At 37.7% G+C, this 12,023-nt stretch overlaps 1 protein-coding gene across 17 annotated transcripts in view; it reads right to left on the reverse strand.

Annotated features, from left to right (window-relative positions):
* ESRRG (estrogen related receptor gamma) overlaps nucleotides 1-12,023 on the reverse strand; it is a 406,798-nt gene that overhangs the window by 133,119 nt on the left and 261,656 nt on the right. Inside the window, exon 2 of one of the 17 annotated variants that reach the window (XM_080408458.1) lies at nucleotides 11,787-11,808. The exons of the other annotated variants lie outside the window; for them this stretch is intronic. The gene's annotated coding sequence lies outside the window, so the exon portion shown is untranslated. The remainder of the gene's footprint in view (nucleotides 1-11,786; nucleotides 11,809-12,023) is intronic. 17 annotated transcript variants of the gene reach the window in all.

The raw sequence follows: 12,023 nt of genomic DNA on the forward strand, positions 1-12,023 counted from the left end.
CATGGTCTAGGTGACACACTAAGTCTATAGCTGAGCCAGGAATGGAAGCCAGCTCCTTGCTTTGACCATAAAGGCCACATTTCTTCTCAAATACCATGCTTACTTTCGGTATCATTTCACAGGACCACAGCAAAAGCAGTAGACGGAAAACAGTGCAACATGTTCCAGTGATTTCCCACACTCTGCTTCTCTGAATGTAAGAGGGAGAAAAACTGTTTCTGTGGAAAGAAATGAAAATGTTGCTTCTCGCACCGACACCCACGACAACACCTCAACACTTTCACCGGGTCCTGTTAAAGAGCTGAGTAACAATTTCAGGGGAGCTGCTTTACATGGAGCATTTTTTTCTGCTTCAGCTAATTGCACTCAAGTAAAGTGGCAAAATGTGAATCACTTAGTAGGAAAATGGGCACCAGCTGCTATTGTCAGAGAATGGAGATGCCGAAGAAAAGGAAAGTGACTGAATGAAGTGTCATGTCAGAAATCAATGGTGCAACGTGTGATTTGAGAAAACATGACTACTTTACAGAGACAGGGTGTCATTATGGCATCACAGTAATACGATGCTTTGACAACTGCTGGGTCTAACATATCATCATTGCATTAAGGTGCACTGGCTTAGTTGGGGGAAGGAAAAGAAAGGATTTCTGCTTTTAATAAGAAATATCGTAAGGCCTGCTTGGTTAACCTAGTGGATGAGAACATTAATTGCAAAGTATTCTGAATCTTGTCCCATGCATGCACAAACAAAACTGTTATTAAGCATTAGGTCTTTATTAGTGAACACACGTGCACAATCATGTAAAGAATACCCTGTGCAAAACAGAATGGCTGCGGTGGGGAGGCTTGGGTTTGTTTGGGTTTTTTTCTTGGATGTGGGGGACTTAAATAAATTTTGAACATTTCATTGTTTTTTTGTAATTTCTTCTTTCTTTTCTGTTTTCTTGACACTTTCACCATTTCACCTTGATAAGGGAAAGCAAAGCAAGCCAATGACTTCTTCCAGAGCAGCTGTCATAGCCACCAGCAGCCGGAACAGAAGAAGCAAGGCTTGAAGCCATCATGTTGTTACCAGCAGTGGCCTGAGTTAGCTGACGATTGCTGACAGAGGATCCAGCTTCCCGAACAGTTATTGCTGCCCTGTGTGCGATCTACCCAGCTCTGCTAAAGCACTTCCTACGTACAAGGCAGTGGAAGCCTACGCTACTGTGTGGTCGTTTTTAGTGTAACAAAAAAAAAAAAAAAAACATTATCTGAGGCCCTTCACATTTGCACTTAATCTGTCAGGCTGCACTTCATCTGTTTTCCTTGCTGCTTTCAAAAAAGCAAAATTTTACCGTGGCTGATTTGCAGCTACTGCAGACCCTCCAAAATGAGGGTGAATTATTTTAACCACCCACCACCACCACACATAAATGAATTCATTATTGCTTCCCTTTCTATTTCAAGTTGATTCCCTGTGCTTCCTGGTTGATAAACTTTGTTAACAAGAAGGAAATGATCCTGAGATACCCCAATGTGTTGCAAATTATCACTGTTGACAGCTTCTGCATTTAAGGATTACATGTGATGCAACAATGCATACTAGTGTCATTTATCTTTAGCTCATTTCCTTGGACCTATTTCAACTGACGATGAGCATCTCTTGTTTATAGCTCTAAATACTGTAAGTGAGCAACTGGCAAATCAATAAAACTGTTAAATGCATAATAATACAGTGTAATTACTTACATGATATTTTGCATAATTAACTGTCTGAGGTGTTCCTTGATATAATGGATACTCAGAGTATGGAATAACCGATAAGCCTATAAAACACACCCTGTTTATATGAACAGAAATTATGTTTAAAACTCTCATTCTAATAATCCAAATCGGGCTTTGGCACTGTATGACAGAAAGCCTTCATCTCCTGCCAAGTCTAAATCAATTCTCATAGCATTACTTCATAACTAACGTGATATTTCACTGATGATGACTATTACCCTGATTACTTGGAAGTAATGTAGCAATAGCAAAAATACACTTAAACAAACTACTGCTATTTAATCAATATTATTGAGACAAACTAAGTGTTTTAATAAGTCTGCATAGATGCACTAATGCTGGTTTAATTAAATGTATCCTTAGACATGCACAAGCTCTGTAGCATACAGATCCTATGGTTTGACAGACTGTAACATTACTCTTCTGAATTTAAAAGCTGAAGCACTTACAGCCAACAGCATTTAAATCTTTTCAAACTGCAAAATAATTACTCTTTACATCGGGTCCTCTTTTGGGAACAAAAAGTAAATAGGGAAGAATACTCAAAAGACTTTGCACCTTTGAGCCAAGACACCAGACATCTGAAGAGGTGCCAGCCCTCAGTGACACAGTTGTCCAATGCATCTAATGTATGTCACCACAACATGCTTACAAAAACAAACACATAAACAACAAACAACTGAAAGGCAAAAAATGAAGTTGATCTAAAAATCCCAAACCTGGCTTTTAGTTTTGCACGTGTGCATGCAACAAATATCCCATTAGCTGTATTATGCCATCACCACAGGAAGTTTCCAGCAGAAAAGACCTGCCTATGTGCACAGATTTCATGTATTTTAAGGAGAAATAGATACTTTTTTGGTATGCCATGATGAACAAAAAAAAAAAAGGGGGGGGGGGGGGCAAATACTGAAGAGAACACAAGAAGTAGATGTCACTTTAAATAAAAATCGTTCTGGAATGCCTGAAAGTTATAGAAAGAAGGAATATATTGATTTTGTGTTTTGTGTATATTTTATGGTTCTGATACAACTTAAAACTTCAGTAAATACTTCATACACCTACTTAATTTTTAGGTTTCTCTTTCTCTCCTGTGTTTCTAACATTTTTACAGTTTGAAGTTGCAATCGTCTCATTAGAATACCTTAAACTTACCTTCTCTTGTTTACTAACTTCTAGCCTAATGTTATGTATTTTTTGTTGCTACAGTATGCAACATGCCCCGAACAAGCTCTGCAGCAAGAGAAGAGTGGAAGGCTGCACAAACTCCCACTAAGAGATTTCCCATGCCCAAACAGTTTCAGCCAAAAGGCTGTGATGTGGCTACTAGAATGATGGTGGAGCCTCGTCATATGAAAATCAGCATATTGATCAGGAAGAGTAAGATTTTGTTACTCTATTTTCAAACGGCAGACTAACACTAATTCATGTCATATGTTGGAGGAAAGCAAAAACTATGATTAAGAAGTTAGGTGTTTTTCTGTGATGGAACATGATTTCACTTGTGGTTGTACTCTAGTGGTATCAGGTGGAGTCCACCTGGTATCTCTAGCCCCCAGAGGACACGGGGAGGTGTCAAGGAATCATCTAATTATTAATTGTGAGGGTTCTTTTTATTAAGAGAAATCAACTGAAAGAGCAGAAGAAAATGAAATGCTACATTGAGCTACTTCAAGGGAGAAAAATATAAAACTACAAAAATAAGTCAAGATTTATTCAAGAACATAACAGGCTTTCTAAAGAGGGATTATTTTGAAATGATTACAGCATCAAAAGCAGTTACTTGCACCAGTCAGAAAGCCAGTACTACAGATCAGAGAGAGGTAGCTGTCAGTCATCACTTTCCAAAAGGAAAAAGAAGACAAAAAAATGCCTTCAGTCTCAGGAAGGAGTCAAAGTTTGCATCATCAGATTTTTCACAATTTCTAGCAGCAATTTCCTTCCATCGCTGAAAGGCAGAGTGTAGGTGTGTGCACACCATGTACCTGTCTCCCCACCCAGCTCCCTCACTGATTTTATAATCCCTCACAACTTTATAACCGAAGAATTATAATTTGTCAGCCAAGCTCTGTTAAATCGGAGAAGCGATTAGAAAGAACATACCAGAAACAGTATCCGAGAGCGAGCGTCTTAAAAGACTCAGGACTAAAACTTACAAAGCAAATGATCCTTCTCCCACCCCCTCACTCAGCTGGCTCCCAAGTGTGTCCCATCCTCCTCCCAGCCGCACGCCACTGATTTTAAATCCCCCCTTACACATACACGTGCGCACGCACAAGCAACTAAAAAGCTACTTTGTGAGTTGGAAAATGACGTTTTCCTGCAATCAGTGTTTAAGTGAATGTTTGTCCCAGTGTGTTACACCATGCTGTCAGCTAGCAGCAGGGAGTCGTTGAGTTGTTACTACATTTGATTTGACTGCCAGTAGGAAGCTTTATTTCTACCAACTGTTAGTTGCCAGCTCAAAGGATCTTCTCTTACTTCGAGAGGTTTTTGGATTTTTCGTGGGTTTTTTTAGTTCTAGTCTATTATTTTTCTCTTTCACTCTGAGGACTTTTAGTGTACAGCAGAAGCATCTCCACATCTCTATGCATCACAGAACTCTCGTCATTTATACTTGCTGCCTTATAACACAAAAAAGTAATTGTATTAAGGCAACTTTAAGTCAATCCTGACACACATCAGAAAAGTGATTTTTGTATCTGGATACCTGAATGAGAGGTGCAAAGATGAATATTTGCATAAGCAAACTGAAGCAGGGGCATTCTATTCTGATCTTTTCCAAAAAATGTGGGATTAGACTGGAGGAATAGGTAGGGAAACATAACCTGGGTGGATCTTCCTTCCAAGGACAGCATTTGCTACCCAGACCTTTATATGCTTCCCTGACACAGGTTTTAGTAGGACTTTTTGTTTGCTTGTTTATTATTCATGTATATCCCAAAAGGTTTCTCCTCTGTCAAACAAGATCCTATAACTTTAACAGTTGTTTACAATGCTTCCTCTTCCCACACAATAATGATGATTTTGATAATTAGGATCTAATTATAATGGATCTGACAACAACTTCCAACAACGAAATGCATCTTTAGAAAAATGAAAGCATATGCGTGAATAGTGCAGGGAGGTGGGGTGGGGGAGAGAAATACATTCCTATGAGACAGCCTGAGAACTCAGGCTGAATGGAAAAGTAATTAACACTAAAGAGCTAAAACTGTAATTAAAGAAAATTTCATTAAAGGGAGGCAGGTGATTCCACTTTCCTAAATATGACAAGGTGCTGTATAAAAATAAAACAGCAGCCGGTTTCAGTGAGTGGAGTAGGAAAGCCATGTCTTTAACCAGATCAAATTCTCGAAATTGGCTGTCAAGACGGGATTGTTGTGATTTATACCCGTCTATCAAGCGCATGAAAGAGAGAGACAGGAGAGGAAAAGAGGCAAGCTGCTGTCGCTTCCATTCGCAAAGCACCTTTAATTTCCACGGCACCATCTGTTACCAAATCTAATTCACATTCCTTCCTAATCTGGTTTAGTTCTGTAATACTAATTCTTCCACTACTCTTATGAACATCACTCTCAAGAAAAAGCTTTGGTTCTGGGTTGGTAAAAAATCGAGTATTATACAGTTTAGGTTCTGGTGACTTAAGTGAAGCATGCTGCCCATTAAAATGCACCCCCGGTAAAAGGATTTGTTTCCAGTCAGTGCAGAGATACAGAACTGCTCACATTTGAAAAAAAAAATCATGGGGGAGGAGGGGAGAGGAAAAGGGGAGAAAAAGAAGAGGAAAAAAAAAAAATAATTAAAAAAACCCACAACACAAAATGCAGCTGATGATAGGAAAGTAGGCTCTGAACATGAAAGCAGAGGTTGTCATAAAATACAATTGTTGTCAAGTTTAGTCACTTACAGTACTGGCTATAAAATCACTTTGTCACGGTCTCATATCAAGGGCTTGAAACTGTATTTTTGCTAAGGAAACTAAAATGAGTGAAATGTAAGATTCTACAAGGGAGAATATATTTCTTTCAAATTATGAGATGCAGACAGCCGTAAGAAACCAAAAAAGGTAGGGACAAAAATTCAAAGTGGTTTACAACAGTCTCCTGAGTGCCACGGTCTTACGCTTAGCTGTGTGATGATGACAAAAATCCCAGTCACTTTTGTGGGACTTGGAAACAAAGTAAAGGACCAGCCCTTTCCCGTGGCTGACTGCTCCCAGTCCAGCAGCCCCTCATCCGCTGGCCCTAGGGGTGACTTAGCTTTCTTCCCAGTTGCCACACAGAGCTCCTTGACAGGTCCTCTTGAAGTCAACATAAAAAGGAAAAAAGGGACCTAGATAAGTATTACTAATAAGAGTATTGTGGTACTGTTTATTAATAATGCTCATCCTTCACTTAAGGATTTTAACACAGATCTTCAACTGCATATCCCAGTACCACTATCTCCCTCTTACAGACGGGCAAAACCAGACACAGAAAGCTGAAGAGTTGCCCAACACTGCTCAGTTGGCCAACGACACAACATGGAACAGAATCAAGGTCCTGGGGAATCCCAATCCAGTATAGTTTGCATTATTTCTTTTTTTTTTTTTTTTTCCTTTTTTTTTTTCTTTTTTTTCCCCCCCCATGGCTTTGATGAAAAAACGCCTTGGAAGTCTGAGTATTTATTTCTAAGAAGGGAACTTGCCTTGAACTTCCAAAATGGGACCTTTGTTACTTTTATAGTTTTCTTCTAAATAGGAAACTTATTTTAAGGTTAAACTAAATATCTTCTTATTCCTACATTAAAATGTTCATTTTTTGTGTTTGAGTAATCCCAATTTCTTTGTGTGTAGCCTTCCTAAAAATAAAGCCTATGGCAAGAACAGCTTTAGCCAGCACACAGGGTGATGTGTGAGCAATGTGTAGTTGTGAATAGTGCAAGGTTTTTATGTTTTTGGGTGGGTTTTTTTAAGGATTTAAAATGGAAGAGGCAGACAACACCAGGAAAATAAATTGCTTTGATAGAACAGTAATATTTTACAAAATGCAAAAAAGTGTGCTAGTTTGCATTATATGAAAGAGTAATGCATAAACAAATCCCTGGCAAAAGAAATTATTACAAGTTTGTAACTGCTGTGAAACATCCATGAACAGAGATGTCAGTTCTAAAGACGAACATGAATTCTGAAGAAGTCTCCTCCCATATCACTGCTTGATTCACAAATTGCTTAAATCATCTGGGTAATTTTATGAGCAGTGTTGGGTTTGTTATTTTTATGGGAAGAGTAGGCAAAAAAAGTAAGATCAAATTTGTTCCAAACACAGCATATCTGCCATTTATCATGGGTCAAAACCTTGGGTACAGGGGAATAGATCAGCAACTCTGAAGCTTTGCAAATTTATACTAGCTAATGGTGTTATCCTCCAACCCAGCCTGTGATTTCAGAGGGTCCAAGGTCCTGATACTCCGATATGTGAGATGCAGGTGGATTACCATAACCTAGTACACCAAAAGAAAACCACACTAACATCAAAGGATTTTATTTTTTTTCAAAAAAAACTAAAGCATTTAAGTGATATGAGCCTGGCTGCTTCTACACTTGGAAGACCCTTAATACTTTAAAATGGAAAAAAAAAAGAACCTCTTCCTTTGCATTTTTACTCATTGTTTGTTTGTCTATCTTGATTCTGGAAGCACTAGAAATTAAAAATAGCCAAACCAAATAGCTGAGTATGTTATTTGGGTATGATACTGACGACCGAATTTATCATATGCCAAGATAAATCAGATAATTTACAGAAGTAAAACCTATGCAGCTTAAGTCTTTTCTAGTCTGTCTTGTATTTTAATGTGTGATTACAGATTTTTCCAAAAATAAAAATACACAAACTTTTGCCTTTTCACAGTTTCTTGTTCTTCACATATTACTATGTGTAATTCAAACCTAGTCATGCCACTGGGTTTACATGTCAGAGATTTGCCTCTGGATATAAGCAGCAAAGGTCAGGAAGTAATGACTTACACTTTTAACATGTTTGCATGACTCCAGCAAGTTTGTAGGATGAGCTTTCCACAAATTCCTGATACGGTTTCTACTGTTTTATCTTTCGCCTTCTTTTTTGGTGGGAGTCACAAAGAGAAAAGAAGGAAATCCTGCATATTCTAGAAAAAAATGTCTAAAGTAACAAAGGTGAACCAGCCCAATTGTTACATTCAGAACAAGGAAGTTACTACTTGCAATGCTAAAGCAATTGTATCAATATGCTGCAATTATTACATGCTGAACCCATGGTCACCTCTTCTTCTGTAAGAGGTCTCTGAGAGACTTGCCCGTGCATAGCTTTACATGAACAGAGCAGCATCTCCATACTGCACACTGCAAATTGCAAGTGTGTTTTAATGACAGATTCGCTTCAATTATTTCAACAGTATAAAGTCTGGATCAAATATTTATTTCTTGCAGATCTAAAAGTTCTGATTAAGTCGACTGTCCTTGGGTAAGCAATGAAAGAAAGACTGGCCTCCACTGTTAAACTGAATTAACACACAAGTTTGATCCTGAGAAGTTTTGTGTCTTGCTAGTTTCAGTACAAGCGCAGGCTTCTCTGCAAACTGAGTTATCAGACCTGATCAATTAATGAGAATGCATTAACTGATAATTTTACCAGACTGGGCTTTACATTTTTTTATCATGATAGGACTAAGGCCTAGCATAAAAATCCACCTGCATTCTGCTAAGCACCTCCCTAGAATATATATCAAAGCTGCCCCAGCTCCTTCACTGGTTCTTTACATAGTAGAGGGTCTGACAGTAACTGAGTCTTTGTATCACTGCTGCTTCATGGAATAGCCTGGAGTTCTAAAAAATAAATTATGAGCAACCAAGATAACACCAATACACTCAAAACTTGAACTGCCTACAGTTGGAAGCTTAATAAACTGAGGGTGTTTGTGGAGATCAGCATGAACATCTAAAGGAGGCCACTCTCATCTACCCCTGGATGGCTGCATCAAACATACTGTCAAATCCCAAACAGGACATCAATGAAACATCCGTCATAGGACAACAAATAATGATAGCCAAATGATGATGCGGGATTGGCTGACTGTACATTATACGGGCACAGTGATCCTACGCATTGTATTAAATATGAGAGCCTAAGATTTATGTTATGGGTGATAAGGCCAAGAATGCTGTAAAAGTGAAAAAATATGGCAACTGTATGCAGTACATCACTACTAGGATAATTATTTATATAAAAACTTCCCATTCTTACACTTCCAACATGTAGGGATAAAATTCATATATTCAAAGAAGACATAATAATAACCTGTCAGCTTGTGGTGATAGATACGTTTTTAATCCAAATGACCACAGTCTCCAGTCTACCTGTCATAAAAGGACACCAAAAAATGAATTTTCCTTTCATAATTCTTTAAATTGAAAGGGAAAAACACAGAAGCATGATAAGTGGCTCATTCCAGTGGACAGATGGACAGGCAGTAGCAAAATGTATGAACAAAAGGCACTGTTCCTTCACTAATGTTGTTTTCACTTGTTACACGCCACAACTCAGAGACAGGGAAGGTACTACTCCTTCCTTTGACTTTTCAAGTACATCCCCATATAATCTAAGTTATATTCCACACAATAAGAGATTGCTCTAAAGACTAAGGTGTATTACACTATTTAGCTGTCATTTGAAAGCAATCCTGCAAAACCTAGCACGAAACCACTATTTCATGTACATCTTACTGACTTGAGGCACTTGCCAACAAAGGTCCCCTATTCTTAAATTCTCTGCTACTAGGGAGGAGTATCCAACCTGTATATTTTAATTTCTAAAAATTCACTCAATCAAGGAAGCTTGAGAGAAATTTAATAAATCTGTCTCTTCAGATGCAGAAGGAAAACTACACAGTCCATTCCTGTCCTCTCCACCTACCACACATACAAATCCACACCACACTTTTGCCACACATCTTCCCCAGCCTGCATTTTTCCAAGGGTAAAAATCACAAAGAAATTTAACTAAGTTAATTTTAACTGCTGAAAATGTAGGCAGACTCCTCAGTTATTTCATTTTAAAAGATCTTCATTTTCCCATCTGTGTTATGGCAATTTTATTACACATTCGGCAAATTTACAGTAACAAGATGTTCCCCTGACAAATTAATCACTTTCCAAGCATTTTATCATATAAATAAAATATCACCTCAAGAGAGAAAATCAGCTCAATCAGTTGATTTAACCCATCTTTCAGGGAACTCGTCTGAAACAGATTGAGCGCATTTTTTCTGAAGAGGGACTGCACACACATCCTCCTGGACTCCCAGCTCATATGGTGAGGTTTTTCCAAAAGAAAATGTTTAAGACTAGCTGATAGGCTGCAGCATTCATACTGTAAGGAGTAGCTTGCTGCAATGACAGCTCTCCATCAGGAACAGAGATTTGTTTAGAAGTTGGTATGGGTTTTAACCAAGGACCTACATTTCTCCTTTGATCACTGCCAACTATTTCTGCAACATTGCTCTGGTATTTTGCAACAACCATAATGTAAAACATATATGGTTTGTAATAATCAGCTCTAATGTTTTAACAATCTCACCATGAAATAACACAGGTAAAACTCCAACCAGTTTTGCAGCTGATGAAATTTATGGCTTTTTGCTTGGCTTTTTAAAATTCCCCCAGTGCTCTCTACTCATTTTAGAAAGTAAATTCTGGTTTTATGAAACATAAGAGACTGGCAACATTAGCAATGCAATGTATGAACAGTAGAGAAGTGGGTTCAATTCAAGTTTTCCCAAACTAATCCTTAAAACAACTCAATGCCTTTCCGGAGAGAATCTGTCACTGAAGCAATTTAACATTTCTGCCATTTAACCTTTCTCCCTCTGCCCTGCTTTCTGCATTCTACTTTCCATTCAGAGGCTGCCAACAAGTATAAACAAGAACAGTAAAGGACTACCTCTGTTTATGTTACTAGAATCTAAAGATGTTTAAGCCAAAAAAATTTAGCCAGATTTGTTATTTTTTACCTGGACTTAGTAGTATCAATAGAGGCTTTTTGCATTTATTCCAACATTTAAAAGAAATACAGTATCAAATCACCATTTTGCCAGAAGAACGACCCTGCCAAACAACACAGATACCCAATTCTTGCAACATGACTATACTCTTCAATGAGATATTTACAATATTCTCAACAACAGAGTTGTAGGTGCCAAAGAAAAGAGAATCCACACATCTGGACAGCCTTTTCATCCCCTCAGCAAAATACTAACTTTACTTCCACAAATACTAACGCACGAAAAACACACATAACAACACAATTCACTAACCTACAAGCAGGAGAACAATGTGCGTTATGGAATGCTATCAAATAGCAACATAGATGCTAGTATTTGCTCCTTAGCCCATATAATTAATAATGCTGAAAAGAGCCATATTAATACTACAAGGCATCCGTATTAAAAGCTGCAGGCTCTGCAAAAGCTTGAATGCCTTAGGTGTTATCAATAATGTTCAGATGAACAATTATGAATTCACACACAAATACAAAATTCCATATCCTATATATATCTTTTACGTGTTAAAGCATTCCTGGTTTAGGTAGTTAAAAAAATTACTCTCAAAGTCATGAAACACACTGAAGAATTCTGACCATAGGTCAGAGCAATTCCAGTTCTTTAAATGCATGTTGAAAACTTAAAAAAAAAAAAAAAAAAAAAAAGCCAAACAAGCCAAACACAAGACAATTATTTAGAGTACTTCTTAATCATATTCTTTTCTATACTGGGAAAATATAAGTATTTGTTGCAAAAGATGCAAGTGAACCAAGCCAACTGGAAAGGTTTATTATACATTAAACACTTCTTCCAACTACTTAGCCAGGAAATTTACTACATGTATTAAGTGACTTATGCATACAAGCTTTGCAGGATCAAGTCTCAAAAATCAGTTTAATTCAAGGAGCAGCTTCTTTAGCTTTCGCTAGGAAAAAAGGGCATTCTAAACATAAAGTACGCACCATGGGATGTTTGCTTCTTTCCCTGAAATGTAAACAGTGAAAATAAATACTTTTTCCTGTTCTAATTAATGTATGTTTTTAAAAGACTTGAAGCAGCTGGAGCCTTAAAGTCAATGGAAGATACTCTGTTCTCAACCAGTATGCACAAATCAACCATTTTTTATCTAAGCATAACCAAAAGCAGTACTCTGCTTGACCCAGAAGCATGAAGCTCAAATGCTGCAATGAGAAAAAGCA

The sequence above is a fragment of the Falco punctatus genome, assembly GCF_963210335.1.
Source record: "Falco punctatus genome assembly, chromosome: 12".
Taxonomy (NCBI): domain Eukaryota; kingdom Metazoa; phylum Chordata; class Aves; order Falconiformes; family Falconidae; genus Falco; species Falco punctatus.